The 9,099-nt window shown below is 42.4% G+C and overlaps 1 long non-coding RNA gene across 1 annotated transcript; it reads left to right on the plus strand.

Annotated features, from left to right (window-relative positions):
* The first annotated feature begins 3,839 nt into the window (after positions 1-3,839).
* Positions 3,840-8,385, plus strand: LOC310844116. Its single transcript, XR_014563952.1, has 2 exons — positions 3,840-4,092; positions 8,067-8,385. It is a non-coding gene; the product is annotated as an uncharacterized lncRNA (long non-coding RNA).
* Positions 8,386-9,099: the final 714 nt, after the last annotated feature.

The following is a 9,099-nucleotide window of genomic DNA, read 5'->3' on the forward strand; positions in this document are numbered from 1 at the left end:
TTTAAGATACAAGGTGTGAGCCTGTGACCTGGCCCAGGAAATAAGTATTTTACCACTACAAAAGAATGGCCAGGCTCCCTGGGAAATCCAATCAAGTAACCTGCCAGACAGGAGATAAACAAGGACAAGAGAAAAACAACATTTAAATTTCTGTGATGTAGGTGGGATGTATCTGAGGGGTGGTCTTAGGTGATGTATGCATAATGTTCTGGGGGTGGTCTTGATCTACAGGGTGGCAATTTCAATAGTCTTTATAAGGCCTTGCAGGCCATTGTTCTGGGTCCTCTTCCTCTCCTGCGTGTGAGGGGAGCACCCTGTTGCAACAGATCAATAAAGATCAAGCTTACTAGCTGCTTTGCTTCTCAATATTCTCTGGTTGGCCTCTGTTATTTTCTCCTACCAATAGGGAACCTATGTAAGGACTCTATATGGGCTCTTGGATACCCCATAAGGGAAAAGGGCATCTTTTTATTTACAACATCTTCTTGCAGTCCATGGGACTCTCAAGAGTCTCCTCCAGCAACATAATTCAAAAGCATCAATTATTTAGCGAACAGCCTTCTTTATGGTCCAGCTCTCACTTCCATACATCACTACTGGGAAAACCATGGCTTTAACTATACAGACCTTTGTCGGCAAGGTAATGTCTCTGCTTTTTAAGATGCTATCTAGGTTTGCCATCACCTTTCTCCCAAGGAGCAGGCGTCCTTTAATTTCGTGGCTGCTGTCACCATCTGCAGTGATCATGGAGCCCAAGGAAGTAAAATCTCTCACTGCCTCCATTTCTTCCCCTTCTGTTTGTCTGTTTCGTGATGGGACCAGATCAGTGGCCATGATCTTAGTTTTTTTTTATGTTGAGCTTCAGACCATATGATGTTGAGCATTATAAATAGGCTTACATTTTCTGTCATTGAAGCTGTGGTTTCTAAGTCCATGCCTGTGATGAGTTTACTCCATGGCATGATTTCAACTTTGTCTAATACTTTAATTAGCTTGTCCTTAATTGTGGTTAGTCTTCAAAATGTTAGAGACACCTATTAAAACCAGTTGAGTCTGGGCAAAGATGCCTTACAACAAAAGCTGGGATGCAGGAGGGGGAATCAGCTGAACCTTCTGTTTAGCCTAACTGGAGTTAAAGGTACACCACCTTACATGAGGTTTTCCATATACAATAACAAATAGAAAATATGATAATAATTCTAAAACTTTGGATGAAATATTATGTGAAACGGTAGTTATGGGAAGCCTATATCCCATATTATCTTATACGAAACTTTTTCTTTTGTTTTTGCTTCAGAATTTAGTATTGGTTTATTTACTGGTGATAAGGCAATACATTTTCTAAAGTCACTCTGAGGATTCAAGTTCATAAAATGTTGCCATTGAGGAAGGCAGCAAAGGAATCCCCCTCCCTGTTTTGTGATTATTGGGGTGGGTGGGGGAATCAAACGTCACTGGCTACAACAATCCCTGTAAAAACCCATGGAGAACTTTCCCATTATCTTTGAAGGTAGCCTGAATTTAGGTATGATAAGTACCTAAAGTATCACATTAAAGAGCCCTCCATTCATATATAGAAGAAGAGTTTGGATTTGATATCCCGCTTTATCACTACCCTAAGGAGTCTCAAAGTGGCTAACAATCTCCTTTCCCTTCCTCCCCCACAACAAACACTCTGTGAGGTGAGTGGGGCTGAGAGACTTCAGAGAAGTGTGACTAGCCTAAGGTAACCCAGCAGCTGCATGGGGAGGAGCGGAAACGCAAACCCGGTTCACCAGATTACGAGTCTACTGCTCTTAACCACTACACTACACTGGCTATATATATATAGAGAGAGAGAGATTTTCCTTCTTTACAAAAGCACATGCACTGTCTCTTTCTTCAAGTTGTGTTTTCTACAGATCAGTTACATTTGTTGTGAGACATTGGTGTTCTATGCACTGTAGCGAAACATAACAAGTGAATAGAAAGAGAACCTACCTAAGTGAGACTGACACAAAAACCCCATGCATACACTTGCTTACATAAGCTTCACCACCCCACCCTCTCTCTCCCATCCTATAACACTTGTCCTTTACTGAAGCCCATGCCTATTTCATGGGTGATTGTTTTATGATCAGAGGTTGCTTCTGATGAAGTTGATCTTTGATTTGTTTGCTTGTTGTACAATTCTTTCAGAGTTCAAGCAGCCCTTCAACACCATCTTGACATGTACTCATCTTTAGAAATGTTCTACTGAATATAGGCCAATAGTACATCAAGCATCTAGGAAGCTTATTAACTGAAGTACTGACATGCATGGATACCAACAGGATTTCCCGGGCCTGTTATAATGATGGATGCTAATCTGGACAATTCACATGTTTTTATATCTATGGATCATGGCACTGTAACAGCTGGCATGAATTTAATATAAAATATACCCCTTACGAACTATTTGTGATCCTGGTACAAGTACCTATCTCCAGCGTGACCTGGAAACATCAGCGAACATCCTGACCCTAATAGTTGCAGGAAAAATCAGAGCACTAATCCTTGTATTTGCAGGGAAAGTCTGTTTACTATTTCTCAGCCTCAGTAGGAACCAACTCCAAACAGACAAGTAAGAGCTCTTTTAAGGTAAGTCAGGAATTACAGAGATAAAGTCATTGTCTTCCTTAAACCAAGGCATTGTACTCTTTATTTTAAGCTTAGACCCTAGGTTTTTAATGACTAGTTATCACACAGCTCCAATGGGACACCTCTTTGCTAAACTCTCTCAAGGATCAGCCCTACATGTCCCTGAATCACAGACAAAAAGAGCGGTTGAGAGACTCTGCTACCTTGCCATCATGGGGTTTTGAAGGGAGAACTTAACTCTCACAGAAGACACAGATCTCAGATCCATGGCTTGCTTTTTCTACTTCGTGGTGTGACAAGTTCTTTATTAAGCATAAAGGTTAAATGTATGTGTGTCTTTTTAATGTACACACATCCTGACTCCTTACAAAAGGCTCCATAACTCTCACTTGTATATGTAGGATTTACGTGCACAGTGGACATGCTTGTGGGTTTAGATGTATACCTTGCAATACTGGTGTAGAACATGAATTGGGCCCCTTGCATACACACCCAGCACCGTGTTGGAAAGAAACCAGGGTTGGTTCCAATTTTCTGGGGGTCCTTTGGCACTGGGTATCTGTGGGCGCCTTGTTTCCTCCTCAAACCACACGCCTCCTCCATCATGGCCTCACCCTTTTAAAATAAAAGAAATCTTGACCAATATGGTAATTCCTGCTTCTCAGGGAATAATATAAAATTTTGAAAATCTTAATTCATTGGGGTAAATTTATACAGAGGAGTGGAGAAAGGGTCTGGGCCCCAGAGAGACAGTGACCATTGCCTCCACTACTGGCTTTCTTGGAATAGGGCTGGGCTGGCTTCCTCCTGCACACAGCATTTAGCAGGAAAATGCGCTGGACCCCTAGAAGCTCCTTGGTCCACAACTTATAATTTACTTTTAAAAAGAAAAGAAAGCTCAAAGTCCAGGCCCTCTGCTGGTTTGGAGCCCCATAGAACTCTCTCCATTCTACCTGTTTGTTGTGCCATGCCTTTCAGCATCCTGTTGCTATTGTTTCAAGTGCAAATGTAAAGAAAAACACTTCATTCCATTGTCAGTTGACTGAGTTTGCTTTCTATACCCAACCAAAGATAACAATGCTGCCCCTGGCAATTCCTCTGTGGATATAGAAATAAGGTGAAGGCCACCGCAGTCTAGCTTCCATCCCTGGCTGTAGGCCTTAAGGCTGCAGGGACGTTGCATCGCCTCACTGCCAGTGAGAAAACCTGCAATGGGAAACAAGCTCCCATTTGTGAGTCAGAGGACTACCAAAGGCTCTGTCACAAAGCAATGAGGTCATCCGGACATGATGACACCTGCCTGATGAAAATCATGTGATACCACTAATGGACACTCTTGCAGGCCCCATGGCCTCCTCTGGCAACTGGAACAGCTACGCAGCATTCCCAGGAAGGGGTCCTGGTCTTCTGGGGCTCACAGTTGCTCTCTTGTGAGCACCCAGTCTTTATAGGGTAAAAGCAGCACAGACGGAGGTGAGAAGGTATCTGGGCACACCTACTTTATTTCTACTAATTACAGATTAAAGAACATAACTAACACGTATGAGAGGAGCAGCCCTCGTATGGACATCCTGTCAGGTCGCAAGACAGAGCAGAAAAGAAAAAAAACACAATAGTACCAGAGGCAGAAGTCACACAGACAGGCTTCCTTTCTCACGGAACAGAAAGTAAACAATAGGATCAGATGATCCTTGCAATGGGAGGAGTGAAATACCAACAACTAGCTGCCCACTATATTGTCAAGAAGTTGGGCTTCATGAGGAATTTTGTCCTATCTGTGATGGACAACTCTAGGAAGAGAGGTATGGTGTGTTAGGATATAGTTCTGTTCCACCTTAAAAGGAACAGGCGTGACTGTTGTGTGTCACATGCCTGTTTACTTCCAGCACAGTCTGCTGGGAATTTCCATTTGTATATTGCTTTTGCTATACTGCTGTGTGCTTGGACACAAAGGGAAGCAGACATGTTTTTTTTCCTTTGTTCCTGAACTATGCTGAACAAACGCCTGTAAATAATGCTTACACATGTCTCTGTCCGCCACTTCCGTTGTGAAGATTTATTCACTCTGCTGATAGAGCGTGCTCAAGTTTCTGAAGGCTTCTGAAGCTATGTGTTGCTGACTGATGCTGCTGCAAGGGAGACCAGAGTTCGTCTGGCTGCCGGCCGGTGTCTGGGGGCCTGCCTGATGCCCCCATCTCCCTGGCAGCATCCCAACATGGTGGGATCTTTAGCCTTCTTTCCGTATTCAAAGTGCATAGGCTAAATGGACAGGAGGTGAATGGGAGCACTCTGGCAGTTCTACCATGTTGTTTCTAAGGACAGAACAGCAGCAAGACATAAACTGTGTGTGTATAGGATTCTCTCTGCACATTTGGAAACCATGTTTTTAAGGAGGTAAGGAAATGGGACATTACACACAAACCTACTTGCAGGCCCATGTTTTCATAGAATGTGTGAAAGGAGTGCCACTCATCTCATTTTTTACATTTGACTTGTCCTACCCGTAGTCCAAAATGGGATTCAGAATACAAAAAGGGAGGTGTGAGGAGGTCTAAGAAACAAGCAAATGAAAAGATGTAATATGGGAGGTGTATTTTTCTTTTTTTTATCTTCTTTTTCTTCTTGAGTTTTTCCTCTTCGTTTTTCTGTTGTGTTTTTTTGTTTTTTATTGTATGTATGTATGTATTTTTGAAACTTTGAATAAATATTATTTTTTAAAAAAATGGGATTCATTTTACTGCATCCAAAGCGTCCGGCAGATAATCTCTGTGTTTCCAGAATGTGATAATATTTGTAATGTGCTAGATCATGGGCATTTAAATGTACTTTCCCTTTGACCTACATTAATCCTAACATAATGCAATATACAATTTTGAGAAGTTTGTAGAAAATGATCACCCAATTTAGATGGGATAAGAAAAGTCAGAGGATTATTTATTCCTCAGTAAAAGTGGTGTTTTATTTAATTTCTGTTAATTTACAGCTAAATTTTGGAACCAATAGTCGTTATGTTTTGTTGTTCGCAGTATGGGGAGTGTTAAAAGATTGAAACAAATGTTTTATCTCATTTCAGGCATGGTTGACTAAATGTTGTGGGTTACTGAACTGAATGAAAAAAGTCAGTGTCTATCAATCACATGCAGCTCTTAATGAACCAGATAGTGCAGAAATAACAAAATGTGTGAATTACATTTTGGGGATACTGGCATCGTAATGATACAATCTTATTAGAAAGTTGTTCTAAGAATGTAAGAATGTTGTATTTTGTTATTAGGGGTTTTGTGTTGTTTTTAAAACAATTTAAAGAATAGGCTAAAACTCTGCCTAAGGAGGAGGAAGTGGTCCTGTTCTCAATCCTTCTGCTGCTCTTTATTAGACATTTAGCCACTTAACAATAATAGTTTTAGAGAGTAATCAGAACTAAGTCCAGGGCCAGTTGTAGTGGAAGCACCCCTCTCTGCCTGGTTTATTAGAGGACAGGGTTGCTCTCCTGTAACTATGCTGCACTAGCTCTTGACAAAGTGGCATTTGGTGGCAGAAGGGGTGGCAGAATTTATCAACACTTAAGCCTGGGTGAAGAAGGGTTTGGGGGAGCATTCTGCATTGCTATCTTCATGAACAGGAAACTTTGCTGAGAGAGACAGTGTTTCACTGGAGCTACTGAATTAGGCAATCCTTCCACTGTCTTTAATCATGGAAAACTCAGTTGCTGTTGCCACAACGAAAATTCTCCTGTACTCTATAGCCACAATGCACAAGTCTAGTGACTTATATTAGCCCAATATTTGAACACCTTGAGTGATGATGACTGATTGCTGTACACAACAAAATGGTTCCAGGTACTCAGTAAGCATGCCGAACGCTGAAATCCCTTGCTTGAATTTTCAGTGGAAACTCAGAAAACTGTATGTATGAGCACAGAAGGGCAAGATTGCATTTCTGGTGATGGACTGTGGGTGTGAGTGTTATTTTAATTTGATGAAAGAGATATAACCAATATATTTCAAATTAACATTCACATCCTCAGGTGGGCTCCTGAGTTGCTCCTCTGTTTGGGCACTTGCCTCCTGTGCTACCATCCCACGAGTTAAATCTAGTTTTCAGGTTGTTTGGTCTGTGTTGATAACATTGTTGCAGCTGTTATAGGGTATATATAGTAAATGCTTTTGACGTAGGTGCAATAGTTATGGCAGAATGATTGCCTTTCCTTGGGTGCTCAACTGTTTTATCTCCCTCACTTCTGGGCTGGTGGCTTTGCAGTTGCCTCTCCTCCTTCCCTCCCCTTCAGCAGATGCCTGAGGCACCACATGCATTTTGAGTCTCTAATCACTAGCACATATTCAAAATGCATGATGAAGTATGTTGAGGTAATGCTAATCTGCATTCATGATTGTGAGAAAATGTTCTTGACTGGCCAAAAGAACAAAATTTATATGCTTGGAGGGAGGGGTGGGGACACACGCATGCATAACTTAACAGCAGCAACAACCGAAAAACCTTTCATAGTGGACAGCCCTGATCAAAAATTTGTGACTAACTCAACAATTAATACACGAATAAATCGTATTAATGTTTTCTGCTCCAGTTAAAATGATATACTTTCTGGTAAAGCAGGTGTTGGAAGAACCAAAGGGCAATAATGGGGTAAGATAAATCCCTACCTTGTTTTCCAGTGATTAATGGGGATAGGGGGAATTATGTGGTGAAGGGAAGCAGAGACAAGAGAGTTAGGACTGTCCCCTGACCCTCTTCCTAAACTGGAGGAATAATGTCTGATGCGTGGAGTCTTCTCTACTTGTCAAGGCTTCCTACCTGGTTTAGAATTCTGATCTGATGTTGTGCCACTTTTCTAAGCTCAGGTCCAAGCTTTAAAGCTCTGGGAATATCCACACTTCCTCTTGTCCCCCTGCTTTCCCCCAGTTGGAGCCAACAGCAATTCATATTTTCTCCAGCTTAACATTGGCTCCAACCTAACGCTAAAGGGTGGGTTTCCCTGGGGAAATGAGTGGGGCATGTCTACAAAGCATGTGTTAAGCAGAAAACAGCTTAGTCCCATGCTTTCTAGTGGATGAGCCCACTGTGCCCAAGCATATGTTTAAGCTTAAATAATCACTTCGTCTTTTCATCTCTTATATTGGGCGACTGTTGTCCTCTGTTGTCATTTTTTTTGTTATTTGTACTTTTACACTTTTGTATGAAGATGACACTTTTCTGGCGATTTCATGCTAAATCCGTAGGAGTTTATCACCAACGTAAGGTTAGCCTATAAACATCATGTTATTTAGTGCTACCACCACATGTTGGCCATTCATGTGTTTCCAGAATGCCCATAAAAGGAAAATAAGATGAATAAAACTGTAAATTGGTGAAGTTTCTCTTGAATTTCACAGTGGTGGCAAAAATAACGATTGTTTTGAGAATAACATCCAGTTCTTTTCTGTACGCAGGTTTGCGAAGACAAAGGCTTAGAAACTGCCTTTCTGCTATAAAAGAAGATGGCAGAGAATGAAATTTTCAAATGCACTGAGCGCCCACAACTAGTTGAAGATTCTTTAAACTAGGTCATTTGTAGCTTGCTTATGATCACACAGAAGCTAGGAAGAAACTCCAAATTTCCAAAGTCATATTTCAAAAATATAACCATGGGCTCATTTTACCTCTTTTGCTGCAGTACCACATCAACTCTATCATAGTCTGCTACCTGGATAATAACACCTCCAGGAACCATAACTGCAGCTCTGCTCTTTAAAGAACTCACCACCACCACCCCTTGTTTGTAAATGTTTTTAATATATGGGCAATTTTAAAGGGGGACCAGAGAGTCCATGCAGAACCATCAAAGCTGTGTTAGCAGAGGGCCATTTCATTTAGCAAGAAAGAGCTAGACATCTATATGAAGCCGCTGGGAGAGATCATCAGGGGGTTTGGACTGGGTGTTCATCAGTATGCAGATGACACCCAGCTCTACCTCTCCTTTAAATCAGAACCAGTGAAGGCGGTGAAGGTCCTGTGTGAGTGCCTGGAGGCGGTTGGAGGTTGGATGGCGGCTAACAGATTGAGGCTGAATCCTGACAAGACAGAAGTACTGTTTTGGGGGGACAGGAGGCGGGCAGGTGTGGAGGATTCCCTGGTCCTGAATGGGGTAACTGTGCCCCTGAAGGACCAGGTGTGCAGCCTGGGAGTCATTTTGGACTCACAGCTGTCCATGGAGGCGCAGGTTAACTCTGTGTCCAGGGCAGCTGTCTACCAGCTCCACCTGGTACGCAGGCTAAGACCCTACCTCCCCGCGGACTGTCTCGCCAGAGTGGTGCATGCTCTGGTTATCTCATGCTTGGACTACTGCAACGCGCTCTACGTGGGGCTACCTTTGAAGGTGACCCGGAAACTGCAATTAATCCAGAATGCGGCAGCTAGACTGGTGACTGGGAGTGGCCGCCGGGACCACATAACACCGGTTCTGAGAGATCTGCACTGGCTCCC

The sequence above is a fragment of the Podarcis gaigeae genome, assembly GCF_964106915.1.
Source record: "Podarcis gaigeae genome assembly, chromosome: 4".
NCBI lineage: Eukaryota > Metazoa > Chordata > Lepidosauria > Squamata > Lacertidae > Podarcis > Podarcis gaigeae.